Consider the following 16,989-nt stretch of genomic DNA (forward strand, 5'->3'; position numbering starts at 1 on the left):
CCTGTAGAAGACTGAAACTAGACCCAGACCTTTCACCATTAACTAAGATAGACTCTCACTGGATTAAAGATTTAAACTTAAGACATGAAACTATAAAAATCCTAGAAGAAAGTGTAGGGAAAACATTTGAAGAAATTGGCTTGGGCGAAAACTTTATGAGGAGGACCCCTCAGGCAATTGAAGCAACATCAAAAATACACTTTTGTGACTTGATCAAACTAAAAAGCTTCTGCACAGCCAAGAACACAGTAAATAAAGTAGGTAGACAGCCCTCAGAATGGGAGAAGATATTTGCTGGTTATGTTTTTGACAAAGGTTTAATAACCAGAATCCATAGAGAACTCAAATGTATTAACAAGAAAAAAACAAGTAATCTCATCTCAGGGTGGGCAAGGGACTTGAATAGAAATTTCTCTAAAGAAGATAGGCGCATGGCCTACAGATATATGAAAAAATGCTCACCATCTTTAATCATCAGAGAAATGCAAATCAAAACTACTTTGAGATATCACCTAACTCCAATAAGATTAGCCCATATCACAAAATCCCAAAACCAGAGGTGTTGGCGTGGATGTAGAGAAAAGGGAACACTTCTACACTGCTGGGGATCTTTTAAACAAAAGATGTTTAAAATGCTCAAAAATAGAACCAATGAATAGACATTATACGGAGGAAGATCAACTCTTACAGTGACACTTTTCTAAAAGCAACTGCTAGCTGAGAATAGAACAAGCTACTTGGGAAAGTAGTGAGTTCCCTATTTCTAGAAATGCCCAAGGAAAAATTTAAAACCACAAGTCATGTGTGCTGTGAAACAGAATTTGGAACTATATGAAAATGTCTTATATTTTATTAGGAAAATATAATATAAGAAAATACACACTAAAACTAAACAAATTTTAATGATGTTTAGTTCCCTATCATTTAAAATGTTTTCCCCAATTTTATGTCTTGTATGAAATTAAGCCACTCATACGTTATATATTTATACATATACAAATATATAGATGCATTCTAATAGTGTTATTGCTTCTACTGACTGGGTAGAATTGATTTGTATGTTTATTTGTGTGTGTGTGCAATATATATAGTAAGTTATGTATGTATGCTTAGACATTTTTTCTCATACTTCGATTCATAGTACAAGATACACATCATTTCTAAAAGAAAGATAATAGTGGGAGCCAAAGTATTTATTTTAATTTAAAATCATTACCTTGTTTTCAAAGGAGTAAAAAGAAAACAACTGTTTTCTTCATAGAGAAACTTCTGAAAATCAGGTTTTAAATTAGAAATACTAGTATACCTTAAAGCACTGCATTAAAACGGATTATAAACAATGAGAAAAATTCACTCAAAGGAAAGCTTAACAGTTTCTGATCTCAAACTGCAGCCAAAATAGCAACCAACTTTCAAAAAAGAGACGGTGGCTGTTGAGAAGACTGGTTTAAGTACCACTGATATACTTCGCACTTTGAAAGAAATATGAATATAGTTTGGCCTTCCATCTCCTAAACTTGGCTGATTGCACTGTATGGAAAGATGCATCTGTTCCTCTCATAGAGCAGATAGCAGAGCCTTTAAAAGGATACTGAGAGAATCTGCAGGGATCCTGAGGCAGGACTGTTAAGCACAGACCCCGATGCGTGTGGCTGTTTACTTGACGCTGTGTGCAATGCACACACTGCTAATGTGCATCAATACCATCTCCACAGCATGGAAATTGAGGCTTCATTTAGTGCCAATAGCAACTAAATTTCAAAGCCAGACATTACTGAAGACAAATGAATACTTTGGTCTGAAATATTGAGCTTTTAGAAAACATTCCTTCCTAAACTGAGGCTTACTTATCTGTTTACCTCCAAGAAAAAGAAAAAAATAATAATACAGAAGTCTGTTTTCAGTAACATTCTTTAAAATGAAATGAATAAGTTCAATAAAATGAGAAAGAAGTCTACAAGGGGTTTTGTGGGAGCCAAAGGTTTATTCAATGTTAGAAATACATTATCTAGAGCTCTACTATCCAACATGTAAACACTAGCCACATATGGATGTTTAAATTTAAATTAAATTCAGTTTAATCTAAAATTAAATTAAAATTAAACACTTTGTCCCTGAGTCATAGAAGCCATAATTTAGTGCTCCGTGGCAAGTGGTTAACAGCAAGTGGTGATCATATCAGATAGCCTAGATATAGAACATTTCCATAACAACAGAAATTCCCTTAGACAGCGCTGTTTTAGAGAAAAGCAAACTCTGTGTTACCCAGACTTTGGCTATGAATACAAGACAAAGAGAAAAGCTGAAAATCTTACTGAACACATTTTTATAGTCCTGCTATTGAGGAAAAGAGATATCTGTGACCCCCCTACTCTCTAAATTCACTTTTAATATTTATTACATTTACTTGATCCTTGAAAAAATTATGAAATAATAAACTGAAAATAAAGAACACAAAATTAAATCATTGCATAAATAGCAATTAGCTAAAGAAGCTCCTGCCAAAAGTGAAATGGTCTTGAGTAGTTGCAAGGTACATAGGAAAGAATGAGTTAAGAATTAGCAGGAACGTCTAAAACTCAAGGGGGCTGAAATCTTAAATGGTTTTCATTCATTTTGAAATGATTTGTATGTTCATCTCAACTAAACTGCATCTCTGAAAGTTTTGAAAGTACATTCTGATTTTTCCGATTTCTATAATGGGAAAATAATATGTATGAATGAGCTGTTTATGAATGAGTTAATACAGAAATAAAAAAAGAGAGAGAGAGAGAGAACAAATTATTATTCCCAGACTAGGGAAACTTGATTTTCTCCAGCCCTGGATACCTTTGATAAAATCCTACATATTTTCTGGTAACTTTTAGGCAACAGAAAGCTGTTGATAACTCCTAGTCTATCACCTAATTCAAACTTCTCCCCTCGTCCAAGTGAGAGCACTTCAGGGAAGGAGCTAGGTTGAAACCTTCCACTTATTTTACTAGAGCCCCGTACTCTCCTTCCCGCTCCCACCCCCACCCTGCCCCGCACACATACATATCTCTCCACTCCCCACCCTTTTACCTCCTTGTCACACTTCACTGGATTGAATCTGATCTGGCTCTGCTAATGCTAGAACAGAAGCAGGCAAGGGAAATAAAGGTCAGAAAGTTCTTCCTGACAGACTGGGCATGTTAGATTTCAATGGTGGCTTTCTTTTTTGAGAAGCAGTTTTGCATTCTTGAGACACACTTAGGATGCCTCTCACCTACCACTCAAGTCTGCCAAAACAGACTCCTTCAGCCAGCCTGTCACTGTTCCACTTCATAAGGAAGCATATTGGTCTGGTGATAAAAGCAAGGGATTTAGCATCAGAACAACAAAAATAAACATCTTTTCTCCTCAGTCTTTTACTCATTAAGATTGTGCAAATGTTTCACCTGGTTATACCTCAGCCTTCTCTCATATTAAATGAATAATATTTAGGAATTGTTGTAAATTATAGGATTATTAGAAGTACGATAAATCAGACAGAGTCTGTGTACAATAAGTTTACATTTTTCCATTCATCTCTTCCTTCTGTCATTGGAAAAGAAGCCATGTTCTATAAAATAACTTAAAGAAGTTTATTCTGAGCCAAATTTAAGGACCATGACCCAGAGCCACACCCAAAAAGCCTTGAGCAAGTGAGCTCACTGTGATGGGGTTACAGTTGGTTTTACATATTTCAGGGAGACAGGAATTATAGGTGAAGTTATAAATCAGTATGTGGAAGGCACATATTAGTTTGTTTCAAAAAGATGGGACATTTCAAAGCAGGGGCTTACAGATTATAGGTGGGTTTAAAGATTCTTTAGCTGACAACTGGCTGAAAGAGTTAAGCTTTGTATAATGGACCAGAGGTCAGCCAAAAAAGAAATACTTGAGTTAAAATAAGGGTCTGTTAATCACAGAAAACTATTTGACATATGTCCAGACTCAAGTGGTTTGTTGTATATTGAGTCAAGTGTATACTGAGTGTATACTCAAGTGTATATTGAGGACCTGCAGGTATGTTTTGCACAGTGTTAGGCCTGTTAGTCACCAAAGACATCTCCAAGAAGGGAAGGAGCCATGATGAGGCATATCTGATCTCTTTTCTCATGGCTAGAAACTCAGTTTTAGGGGACCCCCCAGCTAAGAGGGTGGGGAGTAGTCCCTTTTTAATGACTACTACCTATAGTTAGATGATTGTTTGGCAAAGAAAGTATTCTGATCTATTTGCATTATTTATCTAAACTTACAAGAGAATTGCTTAGCATAAAATTAATTTATTTTAAAAAGAATACTTAAAAAATCTGAAGTCTTTTTAGCCCTTTTGATTACCAAGTAGTTGAAAATAATTACAGTGATTATTTTAATCAATATTTTTAATCTAGTTGCTACAATTTATAAGAGCCCCAAACATTCTATAAAAAAATTTTAAGAAAATTTATAACAGATCTTTAAACCGTTTGAAGTAAAATATATCAAAATAATAAACTAACCAAAAGTTTAACATGAAGCTTCTCTTTTACATTTAAAGAATAAGGTCCCATTAAATCATAATATGATCTAACACATATATATTTCTTAATAAGAAAATCTTCAAGTAATCTTATACATCAGTAGAGAAAAAACAATATTGATCCTGGTTTTCCCCACTCAGTGTTGGACAGGGACCCCCCATTCTCTACACCTAGATGAGCTCAGAAATCAGTCTTATTGCAGATCCCCATCTCTAGGCACAAACAGGCTGCACGCTGTGGACCCAAAACAAAGCCTTAAAAAGGAGCCTGACTGATATCTCATCTAGACTGCCTCTCCTGGACCAGAGAAGTACTCCTCAGGCTGGATCATATTCCTTTGCACTATGTCAGTTTGAAAATTAACTTCTGCCCAAACCCCTGGCACCAAACAGTTGTGACATGTTTCAGACATACATTCCATCTTCCCAAAACCCTGCCTGTTGGATAGGAAAAGTAATATATAAGTACCTAGACAGAGGGGCCTAAAGGACTGCCTACCTGGGACCCCCTCCACTACCAGAGGTTCTGTTCCCCTCTTCCATTTACCTATTTCTTTATCTATCAATAAAGTTTGTACTTTCACTTACTCTATAGTCCACGATTCATTCTTTAAATCTCTGTGACCAAGGACCTAGCAGAGAGAAATTCCAGCTACAATATGATTGTAGGCTTCAGATCCAACTGTCCATGTTTGAATCCAAATTCCAGCACTGTGTGACCTTAGGAAAGTTATTTCACCTCCCTATTTCTTGGTGGTCCTCTTTAAAAGGGAGACAACTCAGCACCTATTCAATATGATTGCAGTGAAGGGCTCATATGAATGCCTCACAGTTAGTAAGTGCTCAATAAATGTTCACCATTATTTTCATTTAATACTTTTTACATATAAGTAAGCTAATAATACAGGGAAATTAGTATCAGAACAAAATCAGAACTCAGTTTTACTAAGACAAGATGTAAGCACTGTTTTTCTGTGCCACAGAACGTTACTCTATCTTTCAAAAGTGAAGGCAAAATACTTTCTCAGACAAACCAAAATTGAAGAATTTTATTGCCAATAGATCTACTTTGTAAGAAATGTGGAAATAATTTCTTCAGAGAGAAAGATAATGATAAGGGTCCGAATTCCAATCTGCCTAAATAGAGAAAAAACATCAGAAAATGAATATGTGAAGGCAAAACAGAACCTTTTTTTTTTTCATTTTTAGTTGCTGTAACAGATAAAAGTTTATTCAAAATGACAATACCAAGAATATGTTTGATTATGTATGTGTATGAATATATATATAGTCATAAATGGTTATATGTAAATACTTATAAATGGTTATATGTAAATCAAATAAATGACAGCCATGATACAAGAGATAAGAGGGAGCAATTAAGACTAGTTACTATAAAATACTTGCACTATCCATGAGGTACTACAAGTTATTTGATAGTGGAACTGAATAATATATAAATATATACTATAAAATCTAAATAAATTGCTAAAAAATATAAGGGATACACAAAGAAAGAAGAGAAAATGAAATTATGTAAAATGTTCAGTTAAAACCACAAAAAGCAGAAAAAGTATGGAAAATGAAAATAAGAACAAAAAAGGGCAAAAAATAAAAAATAACAAATATAATAGGTATTAATCCAACTATATCAATAATCAACTTGAGAATCAATGGTCTAAATGCAACAATTAAAGACAGAGATTGTCAAAGTGGATGAAAACTCAATTCCCAATGTATGCTGAATATAAGAAACACTATTTTCACTATAAAGACATATATAGATTAAAAGTAAATGCATGGAGAAAGATATACCATGCTGACACTAATTTAAAGCAAAAAGAGATAGTAGCTATATTAATTTAAAACAAAGCAGACTTCTGAGCAAGGAAAGTCAACAGGAATAAAAAGGGGCATTTATATAATAATAAGGGGTCAATAGTCTGAGAACACGTAACAATCCCTAATGTGTATGCACCTACCAACATAGCCTCAAAATACATAAGACAACTGGTAGGATGGTAAGAAAAATAGATAAATCAAATATTACAGTTGGAGGTTTTACTATCCTTTTATTAGAAGTGGACAGATTAAGCAGAAAAACTAAAAATAGTCTTTTACATGCAGCTAACCAGTTCTCCTAGCACTATTTATTAAATAGTGATTCTTTTTGCTAGTATATACTTTTGTTTGGTTTATCAAAGATCAGATGGCAATATGAGTCTGGTTTTATCTCTAGGGTTTCTATTCTGTTCTATAGATCTATATGTCTATTTTTGTGCCAATATCATGCTGATTTGATCACTACAGATTTATAGTATCACCTGAAGTCTCACAGAGTGATGCTTCTAGATGTGCTTTTATGTCTTAGAGTTGCATTGGCTTTTTGGGTTTTTTCTGATTCCATTTGAAACAAAAAACTGAAACTGCAATCTATAGAGAACTCAAACAAATCAACAAGAAAAGATTAAATTATCACATCTATTATTAAACAAGAGACATGAACAGAACCTTCTCCTAAGACAGATAAATGGCTAAGAAACACATGAAAAAATGCTCGTTATCCCTAATCATCAGAGAAATACAAATTAGAACCACCTTGAGATATCACCTAACTAGAGTGAGAATAGCCCACATTATAAAATCTCAAAGCTGTAGATGCTGGTGTGGGTGTGGAAAGAGAGAACACTTTTACACTGTCAATGGCATTGCAAGCTACTGCAGCCTTTTTGGAAAGAAGTATGGAGGATCCTCAAAGAGCTAAAAGTAGACCTTTCACTTAATCCTGCAATCTTATTACTAGGTACCTACCCAGAAGAAAAAAAAATCATTTTATCATTTGCATAGAATGTTTATCACAGCTCAATTCACAATTGCCAAGATGTGGAAACAACCCAAGTGTTCCTCAACTCATGAATGGATATATAAACTCTAGTATGTGTATACTGTTTATCCATAAAGAAAGATAGATGCTTTATATCTTTTGTATTTAAGTGGATGGATTTAGACAACATAGTCCCTTAGTAAATTATCATAAGAATGGAAAACAAGCCTCATGTACTGATGTACTTAATACCATTATGAAAGTAGCAGAGGAGTAACTTCATGCCCACATAAGAGAAAATTACAATTAAATTCAAGAATGAAGGAAGGGGACAAGAGGAAGGGGGGAGAAAAAAGAGGGTTTGGTACACTCTCAGTTAACAGGCACAATGTAGGGGTAGTTGTATAGCATTTCTCCTGGGTAAAGGGTTCAACTACAACTTGGACTTTAACTAACAAACACAAACAATGTAACTTAATAATATATACCCTTACATTAATCTGAAAAAAAAACACTTAAAATAAAAATTACCATTTAATCCAGCAAGCCTATTTCTCAGCATAGAACAAAGGAAATGAAATTAGTATGTCCGAGAGTTATTAGCGTTCCCATATTTATTGCACCATTATTTATAATAAGCAATATATGGAAGAAACATAAGACCCATCAACAGATGAGTGGATCCGAAAAATGATTTTTAGAAATACAAAGGATCATTGTAGACTATTATAAACACCTGAAAAGGAACAAATTAGAAAACCTAGAAGAAAAGGATAAATGCCAGAGGACAATAATTTACCAATATTGAACAATTAATAAAGAGAAAACCTAAACAAACCAACAAGTAATGAGATTGAATCAGTAATAAAATATTTCCCAACAAACAAAAACCTCAGAACCAAATGACTTTACTGCTGAATTCTACCAAATTAATAAAGAAAAACTAATCCCAATTATTCTCAAATTATCACAAAAATATGAAGAGAAGGGAATTCTTCCCAACTTATTCTAAAAGGCCAGCATCACTCTAATACCAAAACCAGACAAGGAAACAACACCCAAAAAAGAAAGCTAAAGACCAATATCCCTGATGAACAATAGATGCAAAAATATTAACAAAATACTAGCAAACAAAATAAATAATACATTAAAAACATGTAATGATCAAGTGGAATTCATCTCAGGGGTGCAAAATGGCTCAACATACCCAAACCACTAAGTGCGATAACTCAAATCAACAAAGTCAAGGACAAAAATCATACGATTATTTCAATAGATGCTGAAAAAGCCTTCAATAAAATTTAATGTCAGTTCATAATGAAAAATTCTCAAAAATTAGATATGGATATCTTAACATAATAAAGGCCACATATGACATTTTTGCACATGACATAATCTTATATATAGAAAAACATAAAACTTCATGAAAAATTTGATTTGATAAAAGAATCAGTAAAGTTGCAGGATATAGAACATACAACAATAAACATAGAAAAATTAGTAATGTTTATGTATTTTTTTTTTTTTGTAGAGTTTGGCCACGGTTGGGTTTGAACCTGCCACCTTCGGTACATGGGGCCAACCCCCTACTCCTTGAGCCATAGGCACCACCCTAATGTTTATGTATGCTATCAGTGACCAATCTGACAAAGAAATCAGAAAGCAATTCCATTTAAAATCTACAAAATAATAAATAAAGTCCTAGGAATCAATTTAACCAAAGAAATGAAAGATGTATACAAAGAAAAGTATAAAATGCTGATGAAAAAATTGAAAAGGATACAAAAACTGGAAAGCTATCCTATGTTTGTGGATTGGAAGAATTATTATTTTGTGATTTCTTTGTTTGAGACAGAGTCATGCACTGTCACCCCACCTAGAGTGCAGTAGCTTCATCATAGCTCACTGCAACCTTACATTTCTGGGCTCCTGGGATCCTTTTGCCTCAGCCTTCCAATTAGCTGAGGCTACAGGTGTATTCCACCATGCCTGGCTATTGTTTCTATTTTTATAGAGACAGGGTGTCAATATTGCTCAGGCTGGTTTCAATCTCTTGACCTCAAGTGATCCTCCTGCCTCAACCTCCCAGAGTTCTAAAATTACAGATATGAGCCATGGCATCCAGCTTGATATTATTAAAATGTCTACCCAAAGTACGTACAAATTCAATTTAATCCCTATTGAAAAACGAATGGCATTCTTCACAGAAATAGAAAAAGCAGTATTAATTTTTTTTTTTTTAAGCAGGTCCAAGCTGGGTTCAAACCTACCACCCCTAATGCATGGGTGCAGCACTCTAACCACTGAGTTATGAGCACCCAGTTGTAAAATTCTTATGGAAATAATAAAGAGCCCCAATAGCCAAAATGATCCTTAGCAAAAATAACAAAGTTAGAGGCATCACATCACCTGACTTCAAAATACACTACAAAGCTTTAGTAACCAAAGCAGCATGGCATGGACAATAGAAAAAAAGAAGAAAAGAAGGCAGAAAGAAAGAAAGGGGAAAAGGAAGGAAAAGAGAGAAAATAAAGAGAAAGAAATTTAGAAAGAAAGACCAATAAAACAAAACAGAGAATTCTTAAATAAATCCATGTACTTATAGCCAACACATTTTAATAGATATATAATGTGTATTTATTTTATATTTACCTTAATCATATATGGTTTATGTATTTATAGAGTATGTATGATATTTTGTTATATGCAAAGAATATGTAAGGATCAAATCAGGAAATTTAAGGGTACCCATAACCTTGAATATTTATCATTTCTATGTATTGGAAACATTTTAAGCTCTCTCTTCTAGCTACTTTGAAATACACAATACATTGTTTGTATTGATTAAATAACCTCTCTTTATCCCACCTCCCACCCACAGACCCTGTCCAGGTTCTGGTATCTATCATTCTATTCTCTACCTCTATGAGATCAAACTTTTTAATTCCTACTTATAAGTAACACAAAAATTTCTGTGCAAGTACATCTTTTGGATAAATACCCAGTAGTGGAATTGTCGGATCATATGGCAGCTCTATTTTTAGTTCTTGAGTTAGTGTTTTCCATAACAATTGTAGTAACATACATTCCCACCAACAATGTAGAAGAGTTTCCCTTTCTCTGCCTCTACCAACTGATTTTTGACAAAGGTGCCAAATACTAGGGGAAAGACAGTCTCTTCAACAAATGGTATTGAGAAAACTGAATATTCATATGCAGATGAATAAACCCAAACCTCTATCGCTCTCCATGTACAAATAACAAATCAAAATGGATTACACATTTAAATGTAAGATCTGAAACTGTGGAAATATCAGAAGAAAATATTGGGGAAAAACTTCAGGACATTCGTCTGGGCAAAGATTTTTTGTGTGTGTAAGAGCTCAAAAGCACAGGCAACAAATAGGATTACCTCATTACCTTTCTTTTTCTTTTCTTTTCTTTTTTTTTTTTAATACAGTCTCAAGCTATCACCAGCTTGAGCTGGGTAGACAGCTGGAGGTTGCTGTGGCATCATAGCTCACAACAACCTCCAACTTTTGGGTTCCAGTGATCCTCTGCCTCAGTTTTTCTATTTTTATAGAGACTAGGTCTCGCTTTTTGCTCATGCTGGTCTCGAACTCATGAGCTCAAGCTATCCACCTACTTTGGCCTCACAGAGTGCTAGGTGTGAGCCACTGCACCCAGCCTCGTCAAAAATCTTTCCATAAGGCAAGGAAAAAAAATATCAACACAGTAAAAAGACAATCTACAAAGTAGAGAAAATCTTTGCAGACTATCCATTTGAAATAGGATTAATAACCAGGATATACAAAGGACTTAGACAACTCAGTAGCATAGTAAAGAAATAAACTGATTTAATAATGGGCTAATAATCTGAATAAACATTTCTCAAGAGAAAACATATAAATGGCCAACAGATATATTAAAAAATGTTCAACATCACTAATCAAATACAAACAGGAAAATGCAAATCAAAACCACAATGAGATATTATCTTGCCTCAGTTAAGTGGACTATTATCAAAAACACAAAAAGTAACAGGTGCTGACAAGGATGCAGAGAAAGGAAAATTCTTATATACTGTTGGTGAGAATGTAAACTATTATGGCCATTATGGAGAACAGTATAAAGGCTTTTCAAAAAACTAAAAATAGATCTACCCTAAAATCCTGCAATACCAGAAAAAAATACTGGGGAAATGCTGTGTGTATATATATATAAAGAAAATGAATATATCGTACAAATATCTTCTCCCTTGTGTTTATCACAACATTAGTTATGGTAGCAAGGTATGGAAGTAACCTAGGTGTAGCTTAACACTCATAAATATGGATATAAAATCACTCACAAATATGGATGCAAAAATCCTCCACATATATTAACAAATGGTCATTAATCCCTTTTCAAATGAATACAATAAAGTATAAAAATAATTATATATCATCACCAAGGATTTATCCTTAATATGTAAGGTTGGTTCAATAATAGGCTAAAAAAGAAAAATTGTGTAATCATGTCAATAGATACACAAAAAGAAATGGATAAAGTTCAACAACTATTCGTGATTAAAAACTCTCAGCACCTAGGAATAGAGGAAAACTTCCTCAACTGGATGAAGAACATATACAAAAAATTTACAGCTAACATTTTACTTAATGAGGAGTAACTAGAAGCTTTCCCACTAAGATCAGGAATAAGGTACTATTTTCTAACATCATACTGGGGAGTCTTAGGTAATGCAACAAAACAAAAAAAGGAAATAAAAAGTATCCATATTGGGAAGGGGGAAATAAAACTTTCTTTGTTTGAAAATGACATGATTGTCAATGTTGAAAATCTTAAAAAATCAACAACAGCAATAAAAGAAAACCTTGGTAGTAATAAGTCATACAAGGTTGAAGGATACAGGTTAATACATAAAAGTCACTTACTTAGACATATGCCAGCTACAAAAAAAGTCGGACTTAAATTTAAAAACATATTACCATTTAAATTAGTACCTCCATCATTCTTCAGGCTCTTTGCTAAGATCAAGTGTAGTATCTGTTTCTATTAGTTTAAATTAGTGCCACATGAAATCCTTAGGTATAAATCTCACACAATATGTACAATATCTAATAGGAAAACTACAAAACTCTGATGAAATATATTAAAGAATTAAAAACAGAAGAGTTATTCCATGTACATGGATAGAAAGAAAGGCTCACTGTTGTCAAAATGTCAGTTTTTCTCAACTTGATCTATAGATTTAATTCAATCTTAGCCATATTCCGAGTAAGTTGTTACACGGATATATAACAAGGATAATACATTATTACTAAGGTGAATTTACTCCAGGAATTCAAGGATGTTTTAATATTCAAAAATCAAATAATTTAATCTGTACTAAACTTAAAGGTTCTAAAAATTTATTTGATTATCTTAGCAGATGTAGAAAAAATATTTGACAAAACTCACAACCTAGTTGTATGTAATAAAAACTCTTGGCAAGCTTGGGAGAGGAAGATATTGGTGCATCTATGAAAAGCATACAACTAATATCATACTTAATGCTTTTCCCCAAGATTAGGTGCAGGTTAGGATGGCCACTCTCACAACTTCTATTCAGTATTGTACTTTATTTCTTAAAAAGTGCATAAGGCAAGAATGAATGAATGAATGAATGATATCCAGAAGGAAGAAGTGAAATTGTGTTAATCAAAGACCTGATTGTCTATGTAGAAAATCCAAGAAATTTATTCTACAAAGCTACTAGAACAAAATAGTGAATTTAATAAGGTTACAGGATATAAATCAATCTGTAAAAGATAACCTATATTGCTATATATCAGCAAAGAAGATAGCTATTTGATAATTTTTCTTACATGTTTATATATTTTGCTAAATGATCTTAAAGATAGTTCATAAAGGATATTGATCTGTAATTTTCCATTGTTGTAATGTATTTGCCCAGTTTTTATATTAGATTAATTCTGGCCTCATATAATGAAGAAGACATACTTTGTTCTACTAAATTTTCTTTTAAGAATTTGTGTAAAAATAATATAATTTCTTCTTTAAGTAGCTTGTAGGAGTCATTAGTCAATCCACCTGTCCATGAAGCACTCTTTGTGCAAGGTTTTTGATTAGGAAATCAATTCCTTTAATAGATGTGGGGTTATTCAAATTTTCTATTCCTGATTTGTTCTAAAATAATTGCATTCATGATAGGGAAAGAAGGCATACAGTTGCGTTGCTGTTTGACCACCAGTATTGTTTCTACCAAATTTATGGTCTGTGAATAAGTGCGTCCAGCACAGATTTCCAAGAACCTACAGCAAACAGAAGCACGGCACCACAATGGGAATGCTCATGTTGGTGTTTATCAAACCATAGAAGAATTTCAAAAAGCCACACCACAAAGAAAATGAAGGTGAACATATTTTCCAAGAGTCATGTCCAAATAGAAAAAAAAAAAAGCTCCTATTTATCATGATGCAAGACTTCAAAATATCGTAATAAATAGCTAATGAATGTTAAATTCAGCCAGACTCCATGCAACTGCCCTTAATCTATCCCTGTAATATACTTTTCTGTTTGTCAAATTTTCTTTTTAGTTTTCTTTGGGGCAGGGGTTAGTTTTTCTTTTCTTTTTCTTCTCTCTCTCCCTCTTTTTTTTTTTTTTTTTCAGTTTTCAAAAGCTATTTTACTAACAATTTTTGTACAATTCACTATGCTATGTATTTTATCTTTGCATGATTTCCAATACTGCAGGTATAAATAGTGCAAACACTTTTAGAGAGTTTTACTTCATTTTACACATTTTTGCAAATGGGACTCCATAAAAGTGCATTATAACAATATTAATTTTGTATGTAAGCATTTTTTTATGCAAAAATGTTGAAATTTCCCCAATAAATGAAGAGATATCCTTTTGTACATCTGCATTTGTAAAAGATAAAATTTTTCGAGATCTTGGCTTTTTAGGGAACCAGTGCAGTGATGATGCAATGGAGACCAATCATGGTTTTTGATTGATCTTCCCAAAAGATTTGAGTTTTCTATCATGGTCTTTCAGATTTTCAGATGACTGTTGCTATAAAGCTGGGTGCACATAATTACCAATCATAGTAATATGTGTTTATACATTTTCTTTTTAATCTATGTCTTTATGAAAATGAATCTGCTCATAACTGTTATACCTGTGTGTCATTAGAATACCAGAGTGCTTATGCTTACAAAAATATATGTTATCATTGCCTATTTTGTTGTGTAAAGTGTCCTATAAAGCATTCTATCATAGATATGTTTATTTTTATATATGTATACATAAAATGTTTAGTATTTTATGTGTCATATATATATATTTGATCCCCTTTTAAACATGTAAATAAATAACTTCTAAAGAAATTTTTTATTTTTTTCAGTATTATAGGGATTTTGATTTTTCTAGATTAAAAACATTTGGGATTATAGAACTCAGGATTCTTTTAGGATAATAATCAGCCAGGGAATCTATTAGAGGTGTCAGAGGAATAGCAGAGAAGAGGAGAGTCAAGGAAGTTGGGGAGGAAGAATTATGAAATGGCAAAAAGAAATGTTGGGTGTGCTATCATGTTTATGATATTGTTGTGGTGACATTTTAATGTCTGCACATATATATGCATATATGTCATAACATCAAATGTGTATATTAAATATGCACAGATTATTGCACGTCAGTATAAGTCAATGAAGCTATAAGAAATGAAAAAAAATTATTAATACAACACACCGATGAGATAACAAGTATTCTCTAAACTATACCAAAATATGTAGTTCTCAAAATTAAAAATATTTTCAATACAATTAAAAAATAATCAAATACATTTAATTAAGAAATTCAAAATTAAGAGATTTTTATCAAGAATAGATTCACTTCCTAGCCTGTCAGTCAAATTTGACTACCATGTTTCCCCCAAAATAAGACTTACCCAAAAAATAAGCCCTAGCAGGATTTCTATGCATTTGTTAAATATAAGCCCTACCCGATAATAAGACCTAATGATGCAGATGTGCTGCATAGCCATGCAATGCATTTCAGTGCAGAGAGGTAAGAAATACTGGAATACCTTTTATCTGCCACAGCTCCTTTCTCCAAGCCATTTGGTTCACACTTGTGCTGGTGAGCATGTGGTAACCGTGGTTGTAGGCATCCTATTGCGCATGTGCCAATGGCCAGGGGAAAGGAGTTCGCGCATCACTAGAACCAGCCTCACCAACAAGGTTGGCTCCCCCTGTCCAGTTCCAGAAGAAGATGACTTAACTGTATTTGAATAAATGTAGATTATTGTATTATACTTAATAAAAATAAGACATCCCCTGAAAATAAGCCCAAGTATGTCTTCTTGAGAAAAAATAAATATAAGACAGTGTCTTATTTTCGGGGAAACATGGTATTTATTTTTGTTTGTTTGTTTTCAGACAAAGTGCCTTTTGTCACCCTCAGTAAAGTACAGTGACATCATAGTTTATAGCAACCTTTAACTCCTGGGCTCAAGCAATCCTCTTGCCTCAGCCTTCCAAGCATCTGGGACTGCAGGCAACTGCCACACGCCTGGCTATTTTTAGAGATAGGGTCTCACTCTTGCTCAGGGTAGTCTCAAACTCCTGAGCTCAAGCAATCCACCCACCTCAGCCTCCCAGAGTGCTGGGATTACAGGTATGAGCAGGGCATGCCGGCCCTCTAACTACAGAGCTATGGGCACCCAGCTCAAATTTAACTAATTTAAACGTAAAGTACTTTTTATTAATTTCCTGAAGTTTTAACATTTTAGTGGAAAAAGTTATTCTTAATAAACCCAAATGTTATGCCAACTCACATTGTTTGTGAAGTTTGAAGCCTTCTTCCTTGCAGATGTTTTCAAAGCCATTTATTTTTCCTCCTGAGCAATCCATATTTGTACATCCAGAATTCACATGGCATTCTCACTCTTTGATCCACATTGGTTTGTGAGAGCCTAATCAAACGTTCTGAGTTAAATCAAAGCAAGTATCCAGTAAATTATTTCATCTTAGTTCTCATTTTGTAAAATCATAAGTCCAACAAAGTAGGGTATTAGAAAATTTTCAGACAAAATTTCTCTTTCAATAAGGAAGATCTTTTAAGATCCCTTTTCACGATCCCTAGAGTTTGCAGTAAGTCTTCACCCAAAGGATATCCTTTAATGAACTCCACGTCATAATCTTCATACATGCTTAGTGCATTTATATCCTTATAACTAATGTGCTTCTCAAATATCCAAAACTCACAGTGCGAATGTAACTCTACCTCAGACCTCAGACCACCAGGTACAAGCTGACTCTGTGTTGACAGATTTTTAATACTTCTTTGGTTATTTATCTGTAATTCCTCAACATTTACTATTATTACAGTTTACACTGAAGTGAGAAGTACAAAGAATTGAATAGTTTGGAACAAAGCTAGTACATTTGTTTCATAGAATTAACTCATTTTCTTTTTTTTATGTTTTTATTACAAATTAAAATGAGGGTACAGATGTTTAGGTTTCACTGTTTTCAATTCTAAGGTAGGGTGACCAGATTCTAACATCTGTAAGGCAGGACAACATGGCTGGGGGGTGGAGCGAGGGCAGAGCGGGGGCGGAACGGGGGCGCG

This window comes from Otolemur garnettii, unplaced genomic scaffold (genome assembly GCF_000181295.1).
Source record: "Otolemur garnettii isolate 467f Iridium unplaced genomic scaffold, OtoGar3 scaffold00220, whole genome shotgun sequence".
Taxonomy (NCBI): Eukaryota; Metazoa; Chordata; class Mammalia; order Primates; family Galagidae; genus Otolemur; species Otolemur garnettii.